Raw genomic sequence first — 12,927 nt, 5'->3', positions numbered from 1 at the left:
ACGAGAAAGAAAACAGAAAACCGCTTTTATCGTGCTTTCAGACGATATTTGTTTATAACAATAACTCTAAAGTTTTGCGTAAGTTTTTTTGTCAATTTTTTGTTGGGAAATAATTTTGATGGACATTCATTCTATTATTTTTGCATTTTGTAGTAAAAATGTTATCAGCAATTTTTGAACACTGCATCATTTAAAAAAATATATATTACGAGTTGAAAAATTTATATCACTGCGACAAATTTACGGTAGAAATTAAATAATTTGGTTACTTTTTAAAATGACAACTTTTAAGTGTTCGAAACGTAAACTGTTACTTTCCTATATTGATGGAGGAAGGTCAATTGAGACATTCAATAATTTTAAAATAAAATTATCATAATTAATGCATATTTTCAGGCATTACGTTCAATAGTAGGAGAAACAGAAGCGAAGCTGTTGTGGAAGCATTAAGGATCGCCTATAAAGAAAAAAAGATCTCTATCTCGAGTTTTATGGAAAACACAAACGTTTCACTGATGGATGAAGAAGCACTCAGCGTGTTGATTTAGATTTAACTAAAGCACAATATTTATATTTGAGGAAGTTGACAGACGGAAAAAACTGTTCCTTATTCCCATATTACAAATTGCAAATAACAATAATTGCATAATAAATTTAAACATTAGATTTTGTATAGTAAATAAGCTTGTGATGGCTCCCCTGGCCAAAGCGAGTACAAGTAGAAACTTCCAGAGGAATCTGAACTTGTTTCTGATGCAAATTTAGTAGTTCTTTGGTACCAATCAGATTAGTTGATGAAGACAAATGAACAATTTGAATTGATAAAGTTATTTAATTTTAAATGTTTCAGTTAATATATATATATATATATATATATATATATATATATATATATATATATATATATATATATATATATATATATATATATATATATATATATATATATATATATATATATATATATAAACAGTGTTTTTTTTAAAAAAAAAAAAGGTGCCGGAACTCACCTGTATTTTTTGGGTAGGGGGTGAGTGGGGTCACGTTACTGTATATAAAACATAAACTTTACAAAACTATAACTTTCTATAACAAATCCCACAGTTTTTTCAAATTTTCGTTAGACATATCCTCTCGTCTCCTTTCCTTGCTCTTAGTGTCTACTGCTGAATGTCTTCCACTAAGTAACCACCAATGAACGTACTTTGAAGGATCGAAGCTTGTTAGCGGTGGTCCCACTAATTTAATGAATAACAACGCTAAAACTGTTTTTGCCATTATTAAAGCCCTTGTTGGTGTGATGATCAGATTCATCTGTGAAAACCCTTGTTTGCATTCACTTGAGGAAATTGGGATAGTATGTAGAGCGTGTACCAAATGAACTAAATTTTCAGGATGTGTTTTTTCTGCTATGTATTCACGGAATCCACGAATCATTTCTCTTTCGTTTAACTGTAGTCTTAATAACAGATTTCTGATTTCAGTTTCTCCAAATGTCACCTGAGTGTTAATGTTTTCAGGCCAATGATTTTGGTTTAAGATGCGAGCCCATTGAGCTAATTCAATATCTTTGTCAGCAAGCAACCTTTTCTCAATTGACTCTTTTAGTTTCATGTAAAAGGCGTTTGGATCAATAGCTGAATCAATTTTTGGAATTTTTATTGTGAAGTGAAACTCCATGAAAACCTGCATAAGTGGATTTTTAAACCTGCATAAGTGGATTTTTCATTTTGGTCCCTTGTAGGATCAACCATCGCTTGCCCTAAATATTTCACCAGCGCTTTATAATTTTCCCATTCTGCAAAAACTGAACGGAAACTAGATGACACCCAACGTGTATTTAAAATTCGACTAATTTTCAGCAGCTGAATATTAAGTAATTCTGCTCATGAACGTAACACTCTGCTATTTTTTGGGGAAGCATGATACACGACGTAAAGCTTATCAAGCTTAATTGTTGCTTTCTATCTTAACCATAATAAAAAACTTCATAATTGAACCATTCTTTAGATATTTCCATTCCCATCTTAGCTTCTACGCCAAGTGTTTTCACTTTTTTGCTGGTACTGCAGCTGAGCCTTTTTTGTCGAAAACAAAGCCACTCGTTTTTGGAACAAAACTCTGTTTTTTGCTTTAAAATCCAGCAACTTGGCCAGCTATAATTGGTGTAATTGTCTGAAGAAGGTAAATTTGACGTTGTAATTTTGATATCTTATGTTCCTTTTGCATTTAGCTTGATTTTTTCTGAACAGAGGAGTCCACCTAGAAGAAATTGGTCATTTTTTTCATAATTGGTTTTGCGTTATTTTGTTTAATTAATATTTTTATATCACTATTTAAATAGATAAACTAGGTTATAACTTTGAATTTAAAACGCGAATAACACGAAATTCATTAAGGATTTAATAAAAATTACTGTTGCAAATAGAGTAAACTTTTTATTTTAAAAATCAATATAAATATATATATATATATATATATATATATATATATATATATACATATATAAATATATATATATATAAATATATATATATATATTTATATATATATATGTTTATATACATATATATATATATATATATATATATATATATATATATATATATATATATGTATATATATATATATATAAATATATATATATATATATATATATATATATATATATATATATATATATATATATATATATATATATATATATATATATATATATATATATATATATATATGTATATATATATATATATATATATATTAAGTACCGTAAATCCGGATTTTACAGAACCGTTTTTTCGGCCAAATTCTGTGACACGCTTTTTCAGTGTTTGTTGAAAAGTTGCATCGTATAAACTTGTTTTGCTCTGTCATTTTTTAGAAATATATATATCAACTAAGATATTTTTTGAATACTAGAACTTTAATTTTGCATGGATTTCTTTGATGCAAAATTTTATTTATTATGAATTTGATTGTTGTTAAAAATTTGCTAGTTTTTTCGACATCAAGTAAATATCGAAGGAATGCTGGTTCATTTTTCTAATATATTCTCTCACGCTTAATAAACTTTTTTCTTACTACCTGCCAAATTTAATTGAAAAAAAAGCATACTCAGACACATTAATACTATACTCCAATTAGGTAAAGATTTGCTGTTGTTTGGACATCAAGTATATATCAAAGGAATGCTGGTTCATTTTTCTAATATATTCTTTCACCTTTAAAAGTCTTTTTTCTTACTGCTTACCTATTTTCATTGAAAAAAAAGCATACTCAGACACCTTAATATTATACTCCAACTAGATAACTGTTTTAAGCTTCAATAATGTGATACACTCGCATATAGATTATTTAATAATTGATATATAATGTAGTTAGCAATTGAAATGTCATTATATTTACCATTATTTAAGTATATTACTTTTTATTTATAAAAATTAAACTTTTTTTTTCTGCGCCAAAAAAGAAGTTTGTATTTTATGGTGAATGCAAAAAGTATTTAACTGCTAATTTTGAATTGTCGTAAATAGGCATTGACTTTAATACAGTGTAATACAGTTTATAGAAATGGACATATTTTTTATTATTTACAAAAAATAGTGATTCATTTCAGGGCCGTGCTCAGGATTTGGGGGCCCCGAGCATCCTTCAGTTTAGGGGCCCACCCCCTTTACTCCAAAAAAAAAAAGGCCTGCTTAAATTTTTTTATTATATTACTGGAATATAAGTATAATTAAATAGTCCAGCTGTTGTTTCTTACAATATTATTTTTCTTGTCTTTTGTTTAGCAAACTTTTCAATCACATCATGGAAATCAATATTTTTTGCTAATAGACACTCGATACTCAAAATGGCGAGGTCACTTGTTCGTTCTTGTCCCATAGTTGAGCGCAAAAAATTCTTGATGAGCTTCAATTTACTGAATGAACGCTCACTTGAAGCCACTGTCACTGGAATTTAAGCAAAAATACGCAATGCAATTACTATATTTCTAAAGAGTTCTCCAAGCTTCATTTCAGAAATTTTGTTTAATAAGTCAAATGGGGCCAGAGGTTCCTTTCCAAAATTTGCAGTATGAATTTTTTTTATGTGAAGCAATTCTTCAGTCAGTTCATTTTCGGTCACATCACAAGAATATTTTTGCGAAAAATGTGAGCAAGCACTCTTGATTTCTGCTTCAGACAGTTTTTGATACTTCCACAAAAAAGAGAATATAGAAAGGATTTCTTGAATTGCTGTGAAACGTGCAGTAAGTCCACCAATTACAGAATCAAAAATGTGATAATAAACCGTTCTCCGAAATGTTGCCTCCTCTCCTGATTCTGCTTCTGTTAATTCCGTAATTTGTTCATCACCTTTAATTTGCTCCCCAAAAAAACTTTTGCGTTTCACTTTTCTGTGGATTGGAAATTCAGAACTGATTTTTGCAACATCTGCAACTAACTTGGCTTCTTCTAAAACTGTAGGCCATTCCTCCCGAACAGATTTGAGTTGACTAATCAATGCTTCAATATTTTCCACCTCAATATCAATAGTTGCTTTTCTTGCCTGAATGACCTGGTTGCAGCGGTCAATCAATGTGAGAACTTTCAGCCAAATTCCAGACATGAGAACACATTTGAAGGAGCTCATATATTTTAGAGCACCTCTAATCTCAGTTTTTGCTTTAGGCGTGAGATTCAAGCTCTTAACTTCTTTCAAAAATTCAATGATTTGGCTCAAGTGATTATAGAAAGGACGAATGTCAAGTCTCTCAGTCCATCGTGTTCCTGATTGTCCATGCAAAGACACACCGTGAAGTCTCTTTTGCAATATTTCCCAGCGTTGCGGACTAACAGAAAAGATCGTATATACGGTTTGAACAGTTCCAAAGAAAGCCTCAGCATCTGTACAGCTTGAGGCAGCATTCTGTCCACACAAATTCAATGAATGACAACCACAGGGTGAGAATACAGACAATGGGTTCTTCTTTTGTAGGATTGCTTGAACACCCTTATATTTTCCTGACATGTTAACTCCATTGTCATAGCTTTGGCCACGGCAGTCTTCAAAACAAATTTTTAATGTTTCCAAAGTTTCCAGAATTAATTCCGCAATATCAGATCCAGTCTTCTTGGCACAATCTGTAAAGATCAAAAACCGCTCTTCAATTAAAAATTTTCCAGGTTCTTTTTGATGTACATATCGAATGACAAACGAACTTTGTTCAGTATGGTACACATCAGGAGTGGCATCAACCATAATTGAAAAATACTTTGCAGCCTTGCACTCTTCTATAATTTGCCTGCGAACCTCAGCTGCACAAAGGCCAATGAATTCATTTTGAGAACGATTTGACAAGTAATGCGCCTGAAGACGTTGACCCTTGTCCTGTGATTGTTTAACTTTTATCACATGTTCCTTAAGAATTGGGTCATAATGCGAAATCAGTTCCAGCAATCCTAAGAAATTTTCATTATGAGAATCTCCAATTAGGTCAGATTTTCCACGAATAGCCAATCCACGTTCACCAAGAAACAGAATCACATCCAAGATTCGTTCCAAGATTTTTCTCCAGGTGTCAGCTTCATTGAGAATTTGGCGATTCATCAAATGTTCAATTGACTGATCAGTTTTCATTCGAGCTTCCAATTCACGCCACTGAATGTAGAATTGTTTATGGATTTTTATTTTTTCATTGTTTTAGCATTGTTTATGGATTTTCGAATGCTCATGTTCAGGAATTCGACTGATGAGATTCTTCCACTTCTTTTCATATCCCCATCCTCCAATCATTGCAAGGGATGAAGTCATGTGTGGAAGTTGATTTCTAGGTAAAAATAATCGCCATGGAAAACAAAACAATGCTGTCTTTGCTGGGCTAAATACAAGCCAATCCCGCGAGAAGGATTCCCCATTCGGCATTCTGCTTTTCAAAACTGACATTGGAAATATGTGATTTCCATTATCTTTTGGCATATCCAGTGGGAAAGGAATGTGACCAGCCATGACAAACTTTTCCAGCTGAGAAGGGGAGAAATTTTCTGTTTCAAATTCACCAATGTCAAATGGCTGTAGAAGTATTATCACTACCACTAATTTGACAGTCTTCAAAAGTGGCTAATTTCTCTATACTGCCAGCACTATTACCAGAAACAGAAGATTGGATACTACCGTCATATTTTTGCTTCGTTGAGCTAGTGTAAAGGGCATCTGATGTTTTAGGAGTAGTTGTAATTCCAGCATCAAATAATGTTTGCCTTCCTTTTTGTAGAGCCGCTTTTTTTACTTTACTGATTTTTAACTTTGATGCACCAGATGGACACGTGCGTTTCATTTTTATTTTTTTAAATACTTTCGTCTAATAGATATATATACATATATACACACACACATATATATATATATATATATATATATATATATATATATATATATATATATATATATAAATATATATATATATATACATATATATATATTTATATTTATATATATATATATATATATATATATATATATATATATATATATAAGAACATATATTTGTATATACAAACATATGTATATATATACATAATATACATATGTATATATATAAATGTATATATATACATACGTTTGTATATATATATATATATATATATATATATATATATATATATATATATATATATATATATATATATACACGAATAAATAATTAATACAAAATTTATATATATAATTAATCACAAAAATGAAAAAATTAAATTTATTTTTATTAATCTATAAATTAAATTGTACAATCAAGCAAATCGCCTGTAGAAAAACTAATCCAAATACGCCATTTTTAAAATAAGATTTAAACACATAACTTTTCCCGCTAAATTCAAGATAAGCATGTAGATAAGATTTAAACAAAAGCTCTTCCGCAGGGATCTTCTATAAATTACGCAACGCTAAATTTATTTTTAAAAAAATTATTAGGTCTCAAGCTCATTTTTGAGGCAATTTTCATTAAACTTAATGAGCAATTTTTATTTTTTATGTAAGTTAAAGCTCTTGATGGGGAAAAAGAGAAGGAAAAAAAACCCTGGAATGTTATTGCCGCTGTTGGGGGCCCCCATAGGGTCCGGGGCCCCGAGCAATTTGCTCGGGTGACTCACGCTCTGCACGCCCCTGATTCATTTTTCAAAACATCTCAACAAGTCAGTAAACATTTTAAGATAGAAACATGTAAAAATCAGGTTAGGAGTCTCATAAATAAATCATTGAATTGGGCTAGAAATTTTAACAGGGCTGAGGACAGTAAGCGTTTTTTTGAATTTTGCAATAAATCTTTTTTAAGCCATATATCAAGTTTGCCTAATATTATATTATCATCAGGCTCTTCAAATGTTTCATATACCAATACGAAAGTTTATCTCCTTTAACTAGGGGAACACCAACATCAGCAGGTTATAGCGAATGAGACGTAACTAAACATATATTTAGAGAGAAATTAGGCCCTAACAAAACAAAAACGAAAAGGTAGGTTATCTTACTTGTCTTCTCGGTTTGCTAACTCTTACAAAGAACGTCGGAGCAAGATAGAACTATTAAAAGCTGAATTAAATAGCATGCCAAATCAATTATGTGTTCTAAGACAATATGTAAAACAAAAATAAAAAAATATTAAAGCTTTAAGGGCAGAAATACCAGATCTGAAAAAACACACCCAAAAAATAAAATTACAGTGAGCAGATTCATCACTTTAAAGCTAAAAAAAAGCTTTGAAATTAAATGAAAAGCGTAAGTTAAGGCAATTAAAACTAAGCATAATGCTGTTGTTTTGACAAGAACAATGTAATTGCTAGTTTGGAGAATGATTTGCTCCAGATTAAGGAGGAAAGAAATGTAATTATGTCAGATGATGAAAAAACATTCATTACAAATAAGAATAATAATTTATAATATGTTGTTGTGTAATATACCAACAGGTAACTTTACATATCTTACATATCTTGGCAGTATTTCAGATTTGCAAGCAGCAGAGTGGGCTATGCATAATAATAATCTTACTCTTGGGTTTGATGTTACAACACAAGAAAGTGTCTACATTAATAGCATTAACTTAACATCTAAAGATAAATGTCTTGTTATTGCTCTAGATCAGTAACCAGGAGGAACAGCATTTGATTATGAAAGCCATATATGCACTTCAATTGATTAAATGGCATTTTTTTATTCAGATTTAAACCAAAGTAGCTTAGATAAATGTTATTATTAAAAAAATATATCTAACACAATGTCAGGCAGAGTTGCAGTCAACCATTTTACTATAAGCAAAGTTTGTTCAACCTGGGGCAAGAATTTGAATGAGCTGAATTGCACCCTCTTGACACAATTGCAGTTTCATGTTGCTGATCATTACAGTCTCTTGAGAGTGAGAGTTGTTAATGAATTGTTGGAAATGATTTGTTTGGAAATGATTGTATGGCAGTTAAAATTGTTTTAGCCATAAACAAAATGAGGTTTATAGACATCAGAGGTAATCCTAAAGGATTTGCAAATTTTTTAGATGAAAACGATCTACTACGAAGTATTATTCCTAGATATCTCGGAAATCGGCTTCATATTCTTTATCATATTTGTTTCATTTTTATGACGCATTACAGTGAGTTTAAACATTTCCTCACTGTTAGAACAGTAAAATGTAAAAGTTTGCAAGCAATTCTAAGAGGGGCAATTTGTAATAAAACTGCCATAAAAGAAATGTGCATGCTTGCATTGTTTGGAAAACTCCTTACTGAGCCTTGGATAAAAACGTTTTATGTTTTAGCTGAAGATGCAACTTTTGATCATGTTTCTGGTATTCAGTTAGTGAAAAAAGTTTTGCCAATAATTACAAATTGTAAATCTAATCCAGCTGCTCAGTTTTGCAGAAGAGCAGATTTTTTTAGAATACTCTTGCCCCTAACATTTTAAAATCAGTATATACTCGATTGCTAACCACTAACACTCATATAAGCTTCATTGATAACCAGCTTAAAAAAATAACTTCTGCTTGTTTTGATGCTGTGCAATTTGTTTTAAAGCAACAATATAAAAGGTATTTCTCACTTTACATTACAGAGACACTAAAGAAGGTAAGTGACGCAAAAGGGAGAAACTTGGTAGATATATCTTAATGATGTTGTAAATTTGTTGTTTTAAATGGTTTTTTACTAAATGAACACTATTTTTTATAATTTTTATTAAATTTATTTCATATTAAAAATTTTTAAAATTAGCCTTATCCACGCCATCACTGCCACTTGTTTTCACTCTGGGTGCCAGACCCAGAGTGAAAACCAAGACCTCCTCGGTAAGTTTTTTACTGTGCTTTAATTTTTATTTTTCATTTTAATTTTTCGATTTTAATTTTTTTTTTTTAATATAGGCTTGTCTAGGAGTGATTTCTTGGTTTGGCGCCGAAGCCACTCTGGGCCTAAATCAAAAAGGGCGTTCCGTATGTGGGCCCAGAATGGAGGTAAAGGTATTTTAAATATAAACCTCCTGGTGGCAGAAGGGATGGCAGAGGATTCAGGAAGGTAGTTATAAACAACTATCAATTTACTTATTAATAAGTTTATATAGATTCACTTTGCAGAATCTAAATACGCTTATTGATAAGTGTATGTATAGTGTGTATGTATATATTTATTAAGTTCATATTGTATATAATCTTTTTGTATATAGTTGAATTTGATTTGATATAATTTTTGTATATAGTTGAGTTTGATTTTTTAAGAAAAATTTGTGTTTTATATAAATACTATTTATTCCAAAAAAATAATAATTAAGTTTTAACCTAACCTATCCAAGGTGTGAGAGGTGTAGAGCTTCCAAATAATACCCTCTTGCACCCTTTTCACGCGTTTATCTCAAAAAACTTTTTTTCTTTTAATTCTAAATTGCATGCATTTAGATATGAAGATACAAATTAATTATCTTGAGATTGGGTCAGAGGGTGCGCCTGAAGGACTTCTAGCCTATCAACATAAAGTATCCAAATCATATGTGATAGTACCCTGTTAGAATATACTAGAAATACAAATAAAAATTATAAATTTTAATCAAATAATAATATTTTCTTTTTAAAAATCTACATTTTTCAATATAATAAAGAGTTTTGTAGACGCCCCTCTAGCGCCCTTCGTACACCCTTTGTATGTACATATTGCCCTTAGACCTATCTTTTGATACCAATTTGTATGTGTTTCGATAAGAATTGACCAAGTTATCACGTTTTAATTTAAAAAAAAATCCTCAAATTTGATCGCAGTTTCTTCAAGAAATCCATACATCAAAAATTTGGTAGTCAATATCTTTTGTAGAATTGTTCAATTTTGATAATTTTTTCACCTTTAAAATACTGAACTAAAAACCTTTCCAATCATATATAACAATCTAGTATTTGGTTAATTTAAAAATTTTATGTCACGTATCTATCTATATCTATATATATATATATATATATATATATATATATATATATATATATATATATATATATATATATATATATATATATATATATATATATATATATATATATATATATATATGTGTGTGTGTGTGTGTGTGTGTGTGTGTGTGTGTGTGTGTGTGTGTGTGTGTGTGTGTGTGGTGTGTGTGTGTGTGGTGTGTGTGTGTGCGTGTGTGTGTGTGTGTGTGTGTGTGTGTGTGTGTGTGTGTGTGTGTGTGTGTGTGTGTATATATATATATATATATATAAAAGACAATGTTTGTATGTTTGATGTTAGCTATAGGCGTCAACACCTCTGGACCAATAAATACCAAACTTGGCACAGGCACTAAGTTGGCCTGAGAGGTGGTTTTGGCAAGGTTTGGGCCACTAGCGGCCCCTCTGGCCTCAAGGTTATCCCAGACATTCAAAGAAAGTTTTTAAACAACTTTACTCTCATTAAACACAATAAAATTTAGAAAAGATAAATTTGGTCAAGTTTAAGTGTGACAGAAACCCGGGCAAAGCGCCGGGTAATCCATCTAGTGTATATATATATATATATATATATATATATATATATATATATATATATATATATATATATATATATATATATACAGGGCCGTACCGAGCCAATTTTGCGCTTCGGGCAAGAAAAGAAAATTGCGCCCCCTCTTCCCCTCCCGTCCCCCGCCCCCTCCGTAAAAAAAAAGAAGAAAATTAAACGAAAAAAATGATTTATTGATCACAAAATTTATCAAATCAAGTTATAAGTAAAATTTTTCATTAAGGTTGCACAAACTTTAGTTCAATGCCACTTTTCTGGCTTTTCTTGAGGCAAATTCACTAATGACATCATCAAAATCCATGTTGTTTGCCACTTCATTTTCAATTGAAATTATAGCCAAACTAGACAAACGTTCTTGGCCAATTGTTGACCTCATATAGTGTTTTATGAGCTTAAGTTTACTGAAACTTCTCTCACACGTAGCAACTGTGACTGGTATGGTGAGGAATATGCGAATAGCAATTTTTGTGTTGGGATAAGCATCGGTCAAAGAATATTTATGAATGAGCTGCAAAATGTCGATCGGGCTAGATTTTTCAAAGTTGTCCATCATTGCGGCAGCTTGATATTTAAAGCTTGCCATTTCTGACTGGAAATCGGAAGAATCTAAATCTGCCTTGTCAATTTGAGATAAATTTGCAGCTTTTTTCTTGAGTTCATCCACTGAACTTTTAGAGAGTGAATGCCCACTGAGGTAGCCAAAATCAGAGGATACAGCAGACATCAGTCTCAAACCGCCACTCTATTTGTGTAATAATGCTGTCAAACACAAAGTTGCACTGAGATCCGAATTCTGTTTCTGCTGTGAGAAGGTGAGAGTAATCTTCAGCTTCATAAAGTGCTATTCGCTTCACTTTGCGCTTCCTCTTAATTGGAAAGCTACCATCAATTCCGCTCTGGTTAGCTTTTTCTGTGGCATCTTTGATAATATTGTCCACCCCAACATCTCAAAAATTCTGAATGAAAGCCTTCAACCATTTCATTTTTTTTACGGCAATGTCAATTGAAATGGTTTTTGATTGAAGCAGTTTGTTTTCCCGGTCAATTAGAGAAAGAATCCAACAACACAAAAAACTGAAATCAATATGAATGAGAAGTTCTTTTGCACTGCTAACTGTGACAGCATTTGTCATGGTATTGTGGATAATGGATTCCAAAACTTGAAGAATATCTTTGATTTGTCTGTGCAATGGTGTAATTGCTTCTTTTATGGTAGACCATCTCGTGTCACTATTTCCCTTTAATGAGATGGTCAACGTTTTCATCAGTTTTTCCCATCTTGACGTGAAGCTTGAAAAAACCTTTCCAAAAAACGTAATCATGAGTGGGGAAACCTCAGCAGCATGAGCACCAACAAGATCTAAAGTGTGAGCTGCGCATGGAACAAATCTTGCTGACTCATTAAGAGAATGGATGTGAGCTTTGACGCCATTGTATTTTCCAGACATATTGGCTCCATTGTCATAGCCTTGGCCCCGGCAATCGGAAATGCTTAGACCATCCTTCTCCAATTTTTCACTTATCTCTGTTGCAAGACCTTTTCCGGTTTTTTGGTGAGATTCAATGAAGTCCACAAAGCTTTCCTTAATTGTGCAGGTTTCATCACTGATGCGGACATACCTGATGATCTGAGTCATCTGCTCTTTGTGGGAGGTATCTGGAGTGCAGTCAAACAGAACAGAGTAGTATTTAGCTTCTTTGTTGTTTGACAAAATTCCTTTCCTGACTTTCTGCCCAAGTAAATCAATCAGCTCATTTTGAATTCAAGCTTTAACGGACGCAATGCGTTCAGCCACTAAAGGATAATAATGGCTAATCAACTCAATTAAGCTCAGAAAAATGCCACTGTTTTGTTGACCGATGTCTTCTGTTGTTCCCCGAAGGGCAAGATTTTTCTTGGCAC

The 12,927-nt window shown here is 31.6% G+C and overlaps 1 protein-coding gene across 2 annotated transcripts in view; it reads right to left on the bottom strand.

The window, feature by feature from the left end:
* LOC100212206 (pleckstrin homology domain-containing family G member 5) overlaps positions 1-12,927 on the bottom strand; it is a 66,237-nt gene that overhangs the window by 41,709 nt on the left and 11,601 nt on the right. The window lies entirely within an intron of this gene.

Source organism: Hydra vulgaris, chromosome 02 (genome assembly GCF_038396675.1).
Source record: "Hydra vulgaris chromosome 02, alternate assembly HydraT2T_AEP".
NCBI lineage: Eukaryota > Metazoa > Cnidaria > Hydrozoa > Anthoathecata > Hydridae > Hydra > Hydra vulgaris.
This window is presented reverse-complemented; position numbering and strand designations above follow the sequence as displayed.